The sequence below is a fragment of the Myotis lucifugus genome, unplaced genomic scaffold (genome assembly GCF_000147115.1).
Source record: "Myotis lucifugus unplaced genomic scaffold, Myoluc2.0 scaffold_36, whole genome shotgun sequence".
Lineage (NCBI taxonomy): Eukaryota > Metazoa > Chordata > Mammalia > Chiroptera > Vespertilionidae > Myotis > Myotis lucifugus.
In genome coordinates, this window is record NW_005871084.1 from 2,406,484 (window position 1) to 2,425,509 (window position 19,026).

A 19,026-nucleotide genomic window follows, 5' to 3' on the forward strand; every position below is an offset into this window, starting at 1 on the left:
TAGATGTCACCTTCCCAAGGCATTGCAATCACCTACCCTTGTTTCTCTTCACTGTGGCTGCCAGCAGATGGCATCATGGGTGTGGAGAAGAGGGTCGGATATTTAATAAAGATTTGGTTATGATAATGACCTAGTCCCTATTTTCCCTCTGCATTTCTCTAGTATTTCCCTTGGTGGCTGTCACCCTGCACTGAGTGCTTCTGCCCTTACTGATCTCACCAGAGGGCTGTGAGAGATCACGGGATAACACTTGTGAGCTACTCTGAAAACGGCCAATGCCCTGACAGGTGGCGTTTATTACAACTCTAGCTCACATTGGCTGCAGGCACCTGAGGGAAGGATGGAGCTCTGTTCTCAATGGACTCCACACTCCCAGATGAAGGGAATGTCAGCCCCTTTTGGATTCTTTAAAATTTTTTTGATTGATTTTTTTTTTAGAGAGAGAAGGAAGAGGAGAGAGAGAGAGAGAGAGAGAGAGAGAGAGAGAGAGAGAAAGAGAGAGAGGAGATCAATTTTGTTGTTCCACTTATTTATGCCTTCATTAGTTGACTCTTGTATGCACCCTGACCAAGGATCGAACCCACAACGCTGGCATATGGGGATGACACTCCAACCAACTGAGCTACCTGGCAAAGGGCCATTTTGGATTCTTAACCTGGAATCCAGGGCCCTTGACCAGACTTTAGGGAGACTGGCTCTCCTGGACTTGTGTGTGCAGTTTGTATGTGTGTGTGCATTTGAGGGGCATAGAAGGGGGTTGGTTCTATGGCTTTCATTATTCCTCAAGAGTTTGTGACCTCAAAAATACGAAGAGTGAACAACTTACTTTCAACAGAAAAATAATCAAATCAAACCTTAGAGGAGAAGGGTCTGGGTGGTGAGAACTCTGCCTTCAAAGCAGATCTGCTGTTGGGCTCATCCACTTTCACTTTAAAAGGAAGGCCCCTGTAGTGTGTGGTAATACCAGAAGTGTTATGGAACTCTGTGGGATCATGGTGAGAGGATAATGGATTAAGGGACAACTGGGAATTGGTTTTGCTCCTTAATATATCCTATGTCATAAGAGGATTTTTACCACCATAGAACACTGTCTTGGGAATCAGAACTAAATTAAAACGTTTTCTTTCCTTTTTTTTGTAGACAGTTAATTTAGGAGTCCTAAATGTTTTCATATTACACGTGAAAGTTTCCATTAGAATGTAATAGGTACGACGGACAGCTGTTGGAAATTGCATGACAAACTTAACTGTGTTATCAAAAAATGCCTGTTTGTCTGCCCTTTCCCCTCGTTCAACACTAGAGGGAGCTACACTCCACGGAGCCGGCTCCCTTCACTATCCGAACCCGCTATTGTGATACTCGGCTCCCTTGTGGATATTTTGCATTATATACACAGAGATAAGCAAAAACACGGAAGAGGAGTACCTTGTTCCATTTGTCATAAGGAGCCCGGCAGACCCTCCCAGGTGTCTGTTCATGTCAGGAGGCTATCGCCGACCCCAAAGGGAACTTCTCAACACGGAGGGTTGGGCAGCCTGTAGGTCAGTGGTTCTCAACCTTGGCTGCACATTAGAATCACCTGGGAATCTTTTTAAAATCCTGATTTCTGGGCCTCTTTCACCAGCTGTTCTTTTTTAGAATGAAAAGCCCACGTCAATTCCTTAACAGGTGACTGAGCTGTAATTAATAGCTATACTAATAGATTAGTAAACATACTAAGGCATTTATGAGCTCTATTATGATCTTATCGATAAGAGGAAAATGATGTTGATGAGAGATTGACATCTGGTCCATTCACTTATTTTTATTCACAAATTTCTATCGCCTGCTCTATGCTACAGACTGAATGTTTATATGCAAGGTGTACCGACTCAGGCATTGATGAGAGCTGGAGGGAGGTCCTCAAGGGGCTGGCCCTCAGGCTGTTTCTTTTTTTTTTAACTTGTCATAAAATATAAATAATAAAATTTACCATTTTGATTATTTTTAAGTGCACAGTTTAGTGCATTAAACATATTTACATTGTTGTGCAACCATCACCACCAGAGCTTTTTCATCATCCCAAACTGAAACTCTGTAATGCTAACCACTAACTCACCCTTCCCTACTTCCCCCGGCCCTGGTAACCTCTATCCTACTTTCTGTCTTTTTAAAATTGCCTTACTCTAGGTCCCCATATAAGTGGAACCATCCAGTATTTGTCCTTTTGTGTCTGGCTTATTTCACTTAGCATAATGTCTTCAAGGTTCATCCCTGTAGCATGTGTCCAAATCTTGCATTTTTTTTAAATCCTTACCCAAGGATATGTTCCCATTGATTTTTAGAGAGAGGGAAAGACAAAGAGAAATATCGGTGAAAGAAACACATCACTTGGTTACCTCCTGCACGCGCCCTGACCAGGGCCCGGGCTGGGGAGGAGCCTGCCACCAACGTACGTGCCCTTGATCCTTAATCAAACCCTTTGGTCCGCAGGCCGATGCTCTATCCACTGAGCCAAACCAGCTAGGGCTCTCCTTCCTTTTTAATGCTGAATAATATTCCATTGTGGGTATAGGCCACATTTCACTTACCCATTTATCCATTAATGGACACTTGGGTTGTTCCATGTTTTAGCTGTTGTGAATAATGCTGCTATGAACATGGGTGTACAAATATCTTCGTATCTGCTTTCGATTCCTTTAGGCATACACTAAGATTGGAATTGCTAGATCACATGGAGATTCAAAGTTTAACTTTTTTTTTTAGGAACTACTATACTGTTTTTCACTGCAGGTAGACCAGTCTTACATTCCCACCAACAATGCATAAGGCTTCCATTCCACATCCTCACCAACACCTGTTGTTTTGTTTGATTTATTTATTTATTTATTTATTTATTTATTTATTTTTAAATAATAGCCATCCTAATGTCGTCTTGACAAGCTCTGATTTGGACTAGTTTCATTCATTTTATCCATAATTTAGATGGAAGTAAAGAAAGGGTGCTTATCTGACTTGTAAATCAACAGAAGGTGGAAAGCATAGCTGATGTGTTATGTGACAGAATTGGGAACCAAAATAAAATGGATCACTTATACCAGGGGTTGGCAAACAACAGCCCATAGCATAGGCCAACCTGGCCCACTGCCTGTTTCTATAAATAAAGTTTAAGTAGTGCACAGCCACATCAATTGTTTGCACATTGTCTAGGGCTGCTTTTGGGCTACCATGGCAGACTTGATTAGTTGCTCCAGAGACTGTATGGATCTCAGTATAAAATATTTACCATTTGGTCCTTTTCAGAAATGTTTGCTGCCTTTTGGGTTATTCAAAAGGGCCAGATTTAACCAGAAAAGATTTCATCTGTATGAAATAGTTGTATTGGTGTATTAAAAAAATCAAGTACACAATAAAGAATTGGGGACCGATGGCTTCATAAAAAAAGATGTGATTTTTCTTAACAGTAAATTAAATGTGACTCAGCTTTGAGATAAATGAGACTAGCAGACATCGATTGTAACATTGGCTCACATTAATAGGAATGAGCATCTAGAACAGTGCTGCTCCCATCTTGGCTGTGCATTGGAATAACCCAGAAGCTTTAACAGGGGTCCTCAAACTTTTTAAACAGGGGGCCAGTTCACTGTCCCTCAGACCGTTGGAGGGCCGGACCATAGTTTAAAAAAAAACTATGAACAAATTCCTATGCACACTGCACATATCTTATTTTGAAGTAAAAAACCAAATGTTTTCGGCGGGCCGCATGTGGCCTGCGGGCCGTAGCTTGAGGACCCCTGCGTTTAAGATATATTGATATCAAATTGGGGGGGAATCCCATGTAAATGGTCTGGGGTGTGGCCTGGGCATCCGGATGTTAAAAAGCTTCCCAGGTGATTCTAAGGCCCAGCCCAGCCCATGTTGAGACCCTGAGACAGTTCTGTTCTGCTTGGCTCAGGCCCAATCACACATCCGGTTCATCCAGGTGCCCCATTAAAGGGAAATAAAGACAAGCTGGTGTCTATTTGAGGAGGAGTCCGCATTGTGAAAGAACAAGAACTCATCTTTATAAGAGGAACAATTGAGAACATACAAACCTATGGATTCTGGAAAGACCATGGGGCGTTTGTACCCGGCATTCGGTGTGTGAGGGCTGTCTCACGGAAGACTTATTTTTACAGCAGGCTCTGAAAAGAGGAGCTGGGAATAGAGAATAGGAGTTATTAGCTGTTATTATTACTTATTACTTTTTATAAAATAAAACATTAAAAACAGCACTACCCAAAGAGGGAAGCAGTGAGTCCTCTTTTGAGGGACATGCCAAGGGGTCCCATCCACTGGCAGGGATGGGACAGAGCAGGCCCGGGAGTGGATGGGGGACAGAAATAATCAAAATAACCCAGTTCCGACAGCAAGTACTGACTGGGGCTCTCCAGTACCAGGCACTGTTCTGGGGCCTATTCGGTGTTATATGTGACCCACAAGCACCCTGACGGATGGTCTTCCAGCCTGGGCTTCTCCGATTCTAGAACTTACAGCGTGTACATAACCCGAAATACAAGGCTGAGTTTTAGTAATAATGAAGCTGTATTTAAACAAACAGCAGGGAACTCACCTATGAGGATGAGAGGTTGTATTTGAAAGCTTTAGTTTAGAATCCCAAATGTCAGAGCTTCGAGGAAGGTGAGAAGTGATCTAACCCCCTTTCTCTCTCCTCAATTTACAGATGAGGAAACAAAGCCCAGAGAGGTCCTGGGGTTGGTCCCAGGATTGGTCCCAGGTTACACATTTAATATTCAAACAGGTTACACATTTAATATTCAAATAAATCCTCTGACACCTGGAACAGCTTTCTTGCTCCTGTCACCTTAATCAAATACTCACCTCCTCTCAGGTAATTGCTTTCAGAGCCAGTTCATTGGGCACACAGGAGAATCAGTCTCTTTATTGATACATTTTGACTTTGATCCAAAACAGCATGATGAAGCCTCCGCTTTAAGCTCCAGACTTGACTCTGAATGACTCATGACTAATTTGCAAGAATTAAATCAGCCCACAAAGAATGCATAATGTCACGAAGATTTACAAAGAAAGAGCTTTTGTTCTTGAATTGCTTTAAAAGTAACTTCCAAAAAAGGGTTGCCAAAGATATGCTGAGTAATGTCAGTGTCACTGACATAGGGCACATCTGCCTGGGAAAACTCCACTAGAGGGTCCGGCAGTCCGCATAGGTGCATTCTGGTAAACTTGCCACAGATTAGCCACACTGGCTGCCACCTACGAGAGAGGCTGCCACCTACGAGAGAGGCTGCCCTTTGGGAAGAGGCTGATGACCTAGGGTGACATATCTCAGCACCCCACCTCTATCCATCCACCCCAGAGTGAGTGTCACTTCTGGGCAAAGGTGACTGGGAGAAAAGGTGTTCCTTCTCTACTCTGGCTCATTTCCCAGCCTGGCTCATTTCCCAGCAGGCTGTTGAGTGTAAATCACTCCCACGCCCCAGGGGAGGGTGGAGCCATGGGAGGGAAAGAACCTGGGTTAGAACCAGTTTTACACTTTATCTGAATAGGAAATAAACTTTTACCTGTTAAGCCATTAAAATATGGAGACTTATCTGTTATAGCAACTAGCCTAACCCTAATACAACCACCAAAATCTGATTTAACTGAAATGTAAATATAAACACAGAGCCTATCACAGTGCCTGGCACATCATAGACACTCAATAAATGTGTATAGGGTGAATAAATAAGTGAATCTAGTGTATATGATGAATGGTATATTTTGCCAAAAGGAAGTTAGGGAATACTAATAACTAAGGATGCAGAGGGTGTTTGAATGCATGCTGAGCACTGGTTCTTCAGCGGCACATTGCAGTAGTGAGGGAAATGGGTTGCAGTTTGCACAGAAAAGGAGACAGCTACAAATGGAAGGGATTTCTGAGTCAAGTGAGGTTATTTTTATGCACAGAGAGCTTGCAAACAGACTAGGAGCCTTTCCTATGAGGTGAATTGAGGGTTCTACACTGGTCCACGGGTGTAACATAGAGCCTCATGTGGACACAGTGTCATCACTTGGAAATGCTGCCTCCTAGAACCTCAGAGATGGAGCACCTGGCCAGTCCTTTATTTCACAGACGCAGAAGCCACTTCCCAGGAAAGTGGACAACTCACCCAGGGTCCCTTGGCCATCAACAGGTCTGCAACACAAGGCAGGGCAGTGTGGTTAAGGATGGGGAGAATGCTGGCCTTGACATTAACTTAGCTATTAGACCTCAAGTAGGTTGCTTAAGCTCTCATTGCCATGATTTCCTTATCTTTAGAGGTGCACATGGACTTTTCAGAAGGTTCTTGGGAAGGTTCAAGTGATTAAGTTTTTATGATGCTCCACGGAGAGAATGTGTTGCACAGTGGCCCCCAAAGGAGGAAGCCCCGTCCTAGAGCCCAACTGCCTGGATTTGAATCCTGGCCCTGCTCCTTGCAAATTAATTAACCTCTCATGCTTCTATTTCCTCATCTTTTGAATGGGGGTAATTAGAATAGGACCTACTGCATGGGCTTGCTACGACAGTTAAATGAGTTCATATGCTCAAAGTACTCAGGGTCCTGGTGCACAGTAAGCACTAGGGATGGTTCGTGGTTATTATATCGTTACTGTTGAATTCAGATGGCCCCTCTCCTGTGTCAGGGTTCTCGGGCCTTCAGAATGAAGGCATTCAAACCTTGGCAAATGGGGAATCATAATCAAAGAGAGGCTGCCAGGAAGTCCTTACACCAGATTCTCTAACATACAGCACAAGAAACTAAAAACTTGTAGAAAAAAGTATATGGATTGATATTTGGCACACATGGAGTAATTCATGAAAGGAATGGAGAATTCAGACCCCATTCATGTCTCAGGAATGCTCTAAAGAGAGTATAAGAGCTATTGTTCTTTGGCGTATGAAGGAAAAGCAAACGTAAAGGGTATAAAATTAATCCTAAAAAAGAGAGAGCATACCAGCAGCCTGGGAAATGAACGTGGTCAAATACTGCTTTTCTTTTACCTAAATGGTAAGATTACAAAGACATGGACTGTTATGGATTTAATATTGCAAATCACAGAATGCCAGACTTTTATAGAACTGCCCCAAATTGGTTCGTGCTCCATTGAACACAGCACATGTATGGCCCATCAAGCTCCCTTGGCCCAACAACCTTCCTTCCAGGGCGGGATTTAATACATCCATGGCAGATGGCTGTCAACTTATGTTTGGATGCTCAGTGAAGGGAGCCTCGCAGCCCGCTGGTTACCGGGCACCTTTAACTGTTACAGATTCTTCCTTAGATCGAGCCAACACTCTGCCTGCCTGCAATGTTGGCCCCTTGTTCCCACTTTAGCTTCTGGTGTGGAGCGTAATAACTCACGTTGCTTTCTCCCTCTTGATGGGGATAGAGTGGAGTTAGACCTTCCTGGGGAGAAGGCTGGCCTTGACATTAACTTAGCCATTAGACCTCAAGTAGGTTGCTTAAGCTCTCATTTCCATGATTTCCTTCTCTTTAAAGGTGCACATGGACTTTTCAGAAGGTTCTTGGGAAGGTTCAGTGATTAGGTTTTTATGATGCTCCACAGAGAGAATGTGTTGCACAGGGGCCCCCAAAGGAGGAAGCCCCGTCCTAATCCTTGGAAGTTGTGGGTATGACCTTATTTGCTGATGTAAATAAGTGAAGGATCCTGAGGTTCAGCCGTGGGCAAACTACGGCCCGCAGGCCGGATCCGGCCCATTTGAAATGAATAAAACTAAAAAAAAAAAAAGACCGTACCCTTTTATGTAATGATGTTTACTTTGAATTTATATTAGTTCACACAAACACTCCATCCATGCTTTTGTTCCGGCCCTCCGGTCCAGTTTAAGAACCCATTGTGGCCCTCGAGTCAAAAAGTTTGCCCACCCCTGGGCTAGATCATCCTGGATTACTCAAGTGGACCTTAAATCCAATGACAAGCGTCCCATAGGAGACAGGCGGAGGGAGACTTGAGACGTGACAGGAAAAGGCCACACGAAGACAGACGCAGAGCAGGGAGTGACAGCCTAGGAAGCCGTGGCACGCCAGGAGCACCGGGAGCGGGAAGAGGCAGGAAGCGGTCTCCCCGAGAACTTTCGGAGGACAGGTGGCCTCGATGACACCTAGATTGTAGGCTCCTGAGCTCTAGAACTGCGAGAGAACATTTCTTTGGTTTCTATTCACCAAGTCTGTGACAAATAGTTACAGCAGCCACAGGAAGCTAATGCAGAGGGCATTTCCTTCCCTGGTAAATCCCTTTCAGAGTCTGGAGGACGTCCCCCTGGAAAATAAACCACCTCTTAGATCTCTGACGGTTTCATAATCATGAGGAAATAGGATGTGAGGCTTCATATTACGTGAAAAAACGCAAACAGGTGATTAAGGAATTAATCTGTCACAAGTCGGATGATAACATCTAAGTGAGCTAGAGGCATCCCGAGTTCATAACCGTCACGGACAGGGCTGGCCTGAGGGGAAGAGTGCCACCCGGTGACAGGCCTGGCCAGCCTGGGTGCCAGGGAGGCAGGAAGGTGACCGGGCAGCTGGAACGGGCACATGACTGGCAGTCATCCTGGGCCTGGCGCTTTCCTGTTTGCTGGGAAGAAACATTTATCTTCTCTGGCACTCAACTTCCTAAAATGGGGGGAAAATAATGTTCCAGCTCTAAGAATATTGCTGTGAGCTAATTTATTCATGGCCGTGACACATGTAAACTAATAAAATAAAATAAGATGAAATAAAATAAAATAAAATAAAATGCCCTGGTGTGGCTTTTAATAAATAAGCACAGACAACTCGGAGAAGCTGTTGTTTTGACTCTACATGTGATTGTTCCTTTGTATCAGGCAGGGTAGTGTGGGTTATGCTGTGGTAACAGATAATCCCCACATCTCAATAGCTTAAAATAATAAGGGTTGTTATGGGCTAAACAGTGCCCTTACCCCCCAATTCCTATGTTGAAGTCCTAACTCTCAGTACCTCAGAATGTGACCGTATTCGGAGATAGGGTCTTTAAGAGGTCATTAAATTAAAATGAGGTCATTAGGATGGGCTCCAATCCAATAGGACCCAAGTCCCTGAGAAGAAGAGGAAATTTGGACACAGGGACACACAGAAGGAAGACAATACGAGAGAGAAGATGGTCACCTACAAGCCAAGGAGAAAGGCTTGAAGCAGATTCCTCCCTCACAGCCCTAGGAGCAAACCAATGCTGCTGTGCTTTGCTCTCAGACTTCTGATCTCCAGACTTGTGAGAAAATGCATTTCTGTTGGTTAAGCCACTCACTCTGTGGTGCTTTGTTACAGTAGCCCTAGCGAACTAATGCAAAGGCTTATTTCTCGCCCATGTTATGTATCCATTGGGGACTGGTGAGAAGGCTTTGCAAATGATGGTCACTCAGGAACCCAAGCTCATGGGGGCAGCCACCCTCTTGAATGTCACCAGTTGTGCTAGAAAGATAGACGGCTAGGAGGCCTTGCACTGATAAGTAAATGCTCTGGCTCAGAAAGGCAGACACATCACTTGGGTCATTGACCAGAATGAGTCACATGGTCTTGTTCACCCACAAGGAGGTTAGGAAATACAACCCTACATGTGCGGGGGAGGTGATGCCTGCTATGTGTGAAGGGCTACTCAGAACCCCCAGAGCTGGTGCATGAATTCAGTTCACAAATTCTTCTAAGGAAATAGGAATGCATTGCTTTCCTCCGCCTTTGAAAGTCACTAAAATACTAAAAGTCTGCATTTCTCATAAATAACTTCTAAAATATTTCTCAAACTGGCATCCAAGCCCTGAGAGTTCTCTATGAGAAACTATGTTTTCTCATCTTGATAATATTCTATAAAAAATAATATGAACTCAGTTTATTTCATCTGGATTACAAACCATCAAACTTTGTGTGCAAAGGGCCAGATAGTAAATATATTAGGCTCTTTTGGGCCATGTGGTTTCTGTTGCAATTGCATCACTCAGCTCTGTAGTCCAAAAGCTGCCATAGACCATACACAAATGACAAATGAATGGGTGTGGCTGTGTTCACAATAAAACTACTTACAAAACCAGGCAGCAGGCAGGATTTGGCTCTTGGGCCATATTTGTCAATTCCTGATATATGTAATTTTAGTGCCAAAATGTGAAACTGCATTTTTAATCAATTCTAGCCCAATGGAAGCCAAGTGACATAAAACTTTGATGGGTAAGTGAATGTTTCTCAATAGTTCCAGGGGAGAATATTGGTGGGGGAATGGAGTCAGGACAGGGCACCCAGTAGAATCCTTGCTCCAGATGATAAAGAAAATATGTTGTGATAGTTGGCACCACCTTTTACAGCAGTGTCCTTGGGGGATTTACACAAGAGGCTCTGGAGCCAGACTTGCCTGTGTTCAAATCCCAGCTCTGCCACTTCTCTGGTCTGACTTTGGGAAGTTACCTACCTAACCTTTCTGTGTCTCAGCTTCCCCTCATCTGTAAGTGAGACCAGCAGCCCCCTGTTTTGGGGGCTTAGTTGAGTTGATCCCATAAAGTATTTAGAATAGCTCCTGGTACTTATTAAGTACTAATAACTGTTTTAATTACAGGTGAAAATGCTTATGCTTCTCTGTTCATACCAATTGTCAAAGCAGTCCATCAGGAATAACTGTGGTAGTAGCTAGGCAAAGAAAACACTCTTCTGTTCTTAGTACCAGGACTATATAGAATAGCTACCCATTCAATGCTGAGTTTAACAGTCAAACTAGGTAGCCTGTGTTTGAATGAACAAGATAATTTTACAGAGTAATCAGGTGGCTCATGATGAAAACTGGCCTTTGGATTCTGCTTGTAAGAAGACTTGGTATATGTATGTAGTCTTATTTTCAAAACTAGCAAAGTCTTGAACATATTTATACAATTCTTTAAAATACTCTTCAATCATTAACATTCCTGAGAATAAAACACAGAAAAAATTAAATATAGAACCAGACTCCAAGCTATATCTTTCTATAATTAAACCCAATGAAAGCAATTTAATTTTAGAACGCTATCATTTGCTACATGAAAATGTGTTCATTTGAATTTGATCAATTTTATAGTCTTTAGGAAATTTGTAAATGCATTTTGGATTTATAGCTTAAATGCAGTTTATGTAAGAGCCAAAAGCTAAAGGAGGTAAAGAAGATCACATATAGATATGTGTTTGTACATATTCAGGTTTATTTATCCCCAACTAGAATGGACGATAGAGATTTTTGTCTTTTTTTGGCCATGGCCTTCTCTCAGATGCCTAGAACTAAATTATGTTCTAGATACTAAGTATTTGCTAAATTATGTTGACTTAATTGCAATAAAAATAAGTAAGGCTAACTTCAGATATCTGTGAAATGGTAGTTTTTCAGAATAATATCTTCAAATACTGTCTCTGAAATAATAATTGCGGAAATAGGAGAGACTGCTGAATTGTGTCCTTGAGTCCTGGTTAATTGCCTGGAGCTGGCCTTATCTCTTGCCCTGTAGCAGATAATCTATGCTCATCTGGACTTTTTGAGATATTAAGTAACAAATACCTAACTGAATCCAGATTAGAGAAAGGAAGGATTTTATTTTTTAAGGACTTGAACAACCAACTCATAATAAAGGTAGGGGTGGGGGGTTCTTTTAGGCCTCAGAAACACCCAGAATAACACCAGGAATAATCACTCAATCTCAATCTCTCTCTCAATTCTATCTGTACTTCTTTTTTTTTGTACAACTTCCTTCTCATCCTACTACAGACTGCTTCCTCCACATGGCTGGTGCTTACCTGACTATTGGATCTTACCATTGATTCAATTTGGAAAACCTTGGAGGTCTATTTTGGGATGGGCCCTCCCTCTGACTCAATCCACTGTGGCCAGAAGTCAATAAGCTAGCCTAACTTTGTCTCCGATAGCTGTAGTTTTATTAGCTGTGTCCAGGGGGACAGAGCTGAGGAGCACAGGCATGGCCACTGGCCACCATTTTTTCAGTAGTTGTCAAAAGGGAAACTAGGAACCCACCACTATTTATGTTCACACACAGACCTTCCCTTTACTTAGGTTCCTGTCACCGTCTCAGCTTCATAGTTGATTCCTTGATCACCCATCACAGTCTAATCTCACTAATTACCCTCATTCTGCCCTTTGCGGGTCGCTGTCAAGAAATCTCCTAAATTCCCAGAAGTGTCCTATCTTAATGCAAAGCAGATGCCCACCATAAGCTAGGCAGTGTCTAGGATTGGCAAGGCCCAGGGCTTGGAGAAGTGCCACATCACATGCTGGCACTCCGTAGGCCTCATGCATAGTGTTTAATAAAAGGTTCAGAACAAGAGCAGTGGGGCAGGCCCCTGGGCAAGAATGGTCACAGGGCTCTCACCCCTTCAGGTGGGACCTGAGGTCTGAGGTCAGCATCTTTATATCCTGTGGTGAATTTCTCATCATACTCCACTCTTTTCATTTGCTGCACTTACCATGGTTGAACTCTACAGAGTGCAAGTGTGTCTGTCCCTTCATTCCCTCCCCACTTGGTGCTGTGAGCTCCATGAGGGTAGGCATTCTTCTTTTCACACTGCATGCCCAGCATCTAGCCCATTTCTTGGCACAGATCAGCTACTCAGGTAATGAATAAATGGATGATGGGTGATAAGGGCCGGGGGGAATGAAGCAGCAGACTCTACACTGGACTCTGGGAGGAATGCTATGAAGGCTGGACCTGATGCTCAGGTGACAATAGTCTGGTAGAAAGGTGAGGCTCAAAGCTCCAGGCAGAGAGAACAGCTGGGGTAAGTCCTGTGGGCAGAGAAGCCACGTAGCGAATTAGTGCCAGAGCCAGGCCTGGAGTTGGGCCCTGCACTCCCTGCACAGTCAGGAGAGCCCTTGGGTTGGCTTCTGTTCTGGGAGGATGATAGTAGGACACTATTTTTTTTTCAGCTCCAACATGATTAGAATCATTATCCAAACACTTGCATCTTCAGAGGACTCTTAATATTTAATATTCTATTGACTCTCAAGGGGAAACTGTAATTGCTTATTAGTCATATTGCAGCTGGCACCAAATTATGAGGGACAGACAGCATACTCTGTGTGTGTGCGTGTGTGTGTGTGTGTGTGTGTGTGTGTGAGAGAGAGAGAGAGAGAGAGAGAGAGAGAGAGAGAGAGAGAGAAATAGAGAGGTAGAGGGAGAGAGGGGGGAGTGGATAATAAGAAAATGGCTTAAAATGGTTGAGAAAATAGATAAAAAGATTAGTAAAGAAGAAAGCATTGAGTCATTTATTTAAATTATTCGATTGACTCAGAGTGGAGTTAAAACCACAAATGGATAGAGAAGATGCTCTTAAAACCCAGAGAAAACCTTTTATTCACCATCTGTGTTGGTTTAAAAGAGTCCATGCTAATCCAAATGCAATGTGAAGCTGCCTGAAATAAGTTTACAGGCTCTTAGTGCAGCAAACGTCAGGACGGAATCAAGAGAATCCACCACCTACCCAGAGTTAAAAATGCATTGCTTGGCTGAAACCCTTCTTTCCTTAGTGGGAACACCAATGCATTAACAAATATTTAATGGGGACTTAACCACATGCAGGGTACTCACAGAGATGTTTCCAAAAATAGCAACCCAATTTTGGCTGTCCTGGAAGATATCTTCATATCAAATAATTGCACCTTGGATCCATTTGTCAATTGAAAGCACCACATAGCCCTGGCCGGTGTGGCTCAGTTGGCTCAGCGTCGTCACATGCCCCAGAAGGTCGCAGCTTTGATCCCTGGTGGGGAGAGCACAGGAGACAGCTGATCAATGTTTCTCTCTCTTTCCCTCTCCTTTCCTCTCTCTCTAAAATCAATAAAAACATTTTTTTTTTTAAAAACTGAGGCATCTAAAGCCTAGGGTAGGTACGTGGCTTACCCAAGGTCACACAGTAAGCAATTGTGATGCTTGTCTTTGGGCTTCCAGATCAGATCCCTGTGCCGAAGAGGCATCCCAAGTTTCAATTCTAGAAGATGAAGAAGAAAGCAGTGATTGGAGCCGATTGTGCCCTCTATAGCTCAAGATAAAATTCTGTTCTGGGAAGAGGCTCAGATTTCTTAAATACCATGATTTGATTATAAGTCAATGACCAGTCAAAGTACAATAATACTGGATTCTCATCCAGTATTAATCTTTCTACTCATATATTCTAGAGGGTTTAATCTTTCTACTCATATATTCTACAGGATATTACTCAAAAGAGAAAGGTCAAAAAGAGCATGCTTATTTAAAGATTCAAATATGCCAAGCAGCTAAAAGCATAGACAAAGTAAAGCGTTGAAGACCCTCCTGGAGGTGGGTGTGGCTGTCAAGTGCCACGGGAGGAAGAGGATGGGTTCACGCAGGGTGCTGACACTCAGGACCTCTGAGAGGTAGGTTAGCCCTGGGAGCCGTGTTCCCTAAGCCTGGCTTCAGAAGAATCACCCAGGAAGCTTCTAAAACTCCTGATGTCCAAGTTGTACTCAGGACCAGTTACAGCAGAATCATCTGCAGCCGAAAGCCCAGCATTGGGAGTTGTTGAAGCTCTCCAGGTGCACCCAAGGCTGACAACCATCATGTGAGCACTTAACACATAACCACTTAATAAACGTGTTGCATGAATAGATTGATGAATGAATACCAGCAACAGAACTAAAAAAAAAAAAAAGAAACAAATTAAGAAGCTAAACATGGTTCTTACTGGTACTCAGATGGGAGACCCTGAGATCTTCACTCAGAATGACGTTCAGTCTTAATTTAGAAACAGTCCAGTAAGCTTGGATGTCAGGATTCTCAGCCCGCAGCAAGAATGAGGAGGAAGATGTGCTCTCAGAAGCAGATTCACCAACAGCAGCATGAAGGAAAGATGTGACAGCTGGAATGCAGAGTAAGAAATATAAACCCTACACAGCGGGAGACAGAACTGGAGAGTTGTCTGGGCCATATAAGACCAGGGCGCACTGACCGCCCAGCCCCGTTTCCCTGAAGGCATCATTGTATTAGAGCAGAGTGGTAATTGATGTTCATAATGACACTGAGTCATCCCACGGAGGTGAGGTTCTGTTTCGTCTATGCTGAGGCTGTTTCAGGGGGCAGAGTACGGGGAAGAGCAAGGGCTCGCCTCACATGGGGTAAAGCAGGCTGCTCTGACCAGAACCGTGATCTGTTTTTGAAAACCTTGATGGGTTTAGTAGCTCGTAAAAGCGTCACTTTAAGCCCAGAAGCGGTTTCATTCAAGTCTGAATACCCTAGGCACAGAGATGTGGGGTCACCACTTTCCAATGTAATATCATTTGTCCTCCTCAAGGCCACAATGCAAGCTCTTGTGGAAGAAGAGGGATTTTCCTGAGAGGGGTGGCCCTTTTCTTTTCACTGTCAATCCCACTAGCCTGATACTTGGTCAAGAAATGAGGATATGAAGGTGAACTTCAGACAAAGGGAGAAGGAAATGTCCCTCTTTGCTCTGCACGTGTATATTAGTTTTTCTAGACCTCCTGCATAGCAGTGCGGGAGCTGGCACTTATTTAGAAGTAGGTAGAGAACCAAGCAAGGGATTCAGGATGGGTCTAAGCCAGAAGCTCAGCCTGTAGCCACATCTACTTGAAGTTATCGGTTGTTCTTTGGGTTGGATATTTTTCTGTTTCCTGAACAACACTTCAGTAAAGTTTGGTTGAAAGTGATCACCTAGCCCGTGAGATGTTTTGGGGAAATGAAGTAGCAAAGGTGCCCAGAGAGGTGCTATGATCAGGGGTTACCAGCAGAGGGCAGAGGTATGCAGTGGAGCAGTGAGCTCTCCAAGGTGGCGACAGGCAAAGGCACTAGCAGCGGTTCTCAACCTGTGGGTCGCGACTATAGGAAAACACATATAGCATATCAGATATTTACATTACGATTCATAACAGTAGCAAAATTACAGTTATGAAGTAGCAACAAAAATAATTTTATGGTTGGGGGTCACCACAACATGAGGAACTGCATTAAAGGGCCGCGGCATTAGGAAGGTTGAGAACCACTGCGACTAGTGGGTTGACATCCCAAGACAGGCAGGATGGAAGCTTGGGGGGACCGTGCTGCACCTTGGCATGTGGGAAACAGCACCGGCGCTCTCACAGAACTCTCTGGGAGATGCATTGAGGGGTGCTAATTCTTTTTTAAAATATATTTTTATTGATTTAGGAGTTGGAAGGAAGAGGGAGAGAGAGAGAGAAACATCGATGATGAGAAAGAATCATTGATAGGCCGCCTCCTGCATACCTCACACTAGGGATCAAGTCTGCAACCAGGGCATATGCCCCAACCTGGAATTGAACCGTGACCCTCCAGCTCACAGGTCGACGCTCAACCACTGAGCCACACCAGCCGGGCAAGTGGTGCTAATTCTTGACAATTAGAAAGATAGGATTGGAGCCAATATCATTTGAGGATTTGCTGGAAACAATCTATAATTAGGAATTGTTGGGCTTAAACACTTGAGAGATGCTTGGAATCAGAAGAACTATGTTCCAAAGTATATGCACTCTTATTAGCTATGTGACATCAAACAACTCACCCATAGCCACCTATTCTCAGTTTCTTTACATGACAAGAGAGCACCTCTGAAGGTTGTTTTAAGGATCAAAAAAGGTCAAGCTCAAATATATCTTGTAAATTATAAAATATCATGCAGACTTAGAGTATTATTTCATCTTGGAAAGTTTTCCAACTAAAATGATGAAACATTAAAAATTTTTGCCAGTACTGATGATCTTGGTCCCTAACAAGCACTCGGGAGGATTCTATCTGGCAGGTGTGGGAAAGGCAGGTGGCATCTGTTATTAGCTCCACTGTCCTTACCTCTGGGACTGTCCCTGTTAGGGACATGGGAGGACAGAGAGGTGGAGTGAGATGATATACCCATCCCAGAATTACAGGAAAAATAGAAGCTGCCACTAAAGCAAATAAATAAAATGCAGAAAAAGCAGCTCAGCATGTACCCAAGACAACCAAGCAGAGAAACATTTTTTAAGTCACAAAATGACAGTTTGAAAGATGGTAACATTTTGGGTAAAAAGCCATGAGATGAGGCTCCAAGCTCTCCGAGTTTTTACCTTCTATAGCACTAAGCCACACCAAGAAAGGCTGTGGCAGCTGCAGGCATGTTCACCCCAGCAATTGTAGAAAGTGCTTTGTAATTACTAAGCAGAAAACACGTAGTCTGAGAGAATTGGGGGACTGAGTCTTCAAATACAAAATCCACTTTCATTTAGCATTTATATCTAGTCTTTCCAGTGTAATAGGAGGAATAAGAAACACTTTGAATGACTGACCCAATGAATTTCACACAATAATTTTAAAAAATTGGATAACTAAAGATTTTGAACACTTTTTTTGTGGATTTGTTGGCCATTGATGCATCATTTGTCAGCATTTGTTATCTAGTCTGGATACAAGTTCTTTGTCAGATTAGGTGTTGTATTTTTTCCCAGTCCATGGTTTGTCTATTCATTTTCTCAATGGTATCTTTTCAGGAGCTACAATTTTAAATTTTGATGACATCCAACTTCTTTTTCTTTTCTTTTTTAAAATATATTTTATTGATTTTTTTACAGAGAGGAAGGGAGAGGGATAGAGAGTTAGAAATATCGATGAGAGAGAAACATCGATCAGCTGCCTCCTGCACACCTCCTACTGGAGATGTGCCCGCAACCAAGGTACATGCCCTTGACCGGAATCGAACCTGGGACCTTTCAGTCCAAAGGCCGACGCTCTATCCACTGAGCCAAACCAGTTAGGGCGACATCCAACTTATTTTTCTTAACAGTTAGTGCTTTTTATATTCTGTCCATGGACTCTTTCACCCATCCCAATGTCATGAAGTTATTGTGCTTTATTCTAGCAGCTTGTGTCTGTGTGTTACATTGAGGTCGATGACCCATTTTGAATTAACTTTTGTATATAGAGTGTATATAGAGAGGGGGTTGGGATTGAGGTTCAATTCCCAACCCCCTCCCCCCACATTTATCAGTTATTCCAGCAATATTGTTAAAGACTTTCCCCATTGAATTAGTGCCAACAATTGGGAACAATCTAAATGTCATTGACAGACAAATAGATAAATAAGTTCTGGTATATTCATACAATGGAACATGACTCAGCAATAAAATAAAAAAAAGCAAACTGTGAAAACATGCAACAACCTGAAGGAATTATTCAAAAAACATTGTGCTTAATGAAAGAAGCTTAACACAAACACAATTCTTACTGTCTGGTTCTACTTACATGACATTCTAGAGCAGATAAAACTAATCTACAGTGACAGAAAGCAAACCAGGAGTTGCCTGGCTGGGAGAGGCATGTTCTCTGTCTTGTTTTGGGTGTTGCTTCCATGTGCACATACAGTTGTCAAAATTCATTTATCTGAACATCCAAGGACTGTGCATTTCATTACATGTTAATTATATTTCAATTTAAAATATGTTGAAGGAAAAGGAAGAATTAGAATGTGAACCTCCCTGGACTATGCCCAGGCAATACAATGCCCTCCCTCTCTGCAGATGGCTCGCTGGTGAGGCCTGGGAAAGAGTGGAGCCCATGCAGGGCACTTTACCTCTCCCCAGCCCTGAGACTGAGGGATGGGTATTTCAAAATACTGGCTAGGACACTTGTATTCACAACCAGCTGAGTAAATAATGGGACTTCGGTGAGCTGTTTTTCCCCTCTGTGTTTGGAAATTTGAGCCTGGTGCATCTTTCTTGAGCATATTTCATTTAGAAGATAATTTACATTTGCACAAAATTATGGCTGCAGCCCATCTGCTCCACAATAATGTAAGATCCCACACTCATTAGAAAGTGGCGTGCATTGCTCTTGGTGAGCATAAGAACCTGTGTGCTTGGGATTCAAGTTCTTCTAAAATAATCCCCAGCTCCATTCAGCTACCATAGCCTGCCATTTGGAACATCACAGTTAATGTTCATTTTAGGGCAATTGAATCACTGGAGGAGGGTGGTGGCTTTAAATTCTCAATCTCT

The 19,026-nt window shown here is 43.1% G+C and overlaps 1 long non-coding RNA gene across 1 annotated transcript; it reads right to left on the reverse strand.

Moving 5' to 3' along the window:
* Positions 1-1,435: 1,435 nt before the first annotated feature.
* On the reverse strand, positions 1,436-4,715 carry LOC111825665. The gene is made up of 3 exons (XR_002828850.1): positions 4,592-4,715; positions 4,074-4,176; positions 1,436-1,677 (listed from the first exon to the last, which is right to left on the reverse strand). It is a non-coding gene; the product is annotated as an uncharacterized LOC111825665 (long non-coding RNA).
* Between the last annotated feature and the right edge of the window lie 14,311 nt (positions 4,716-19,026).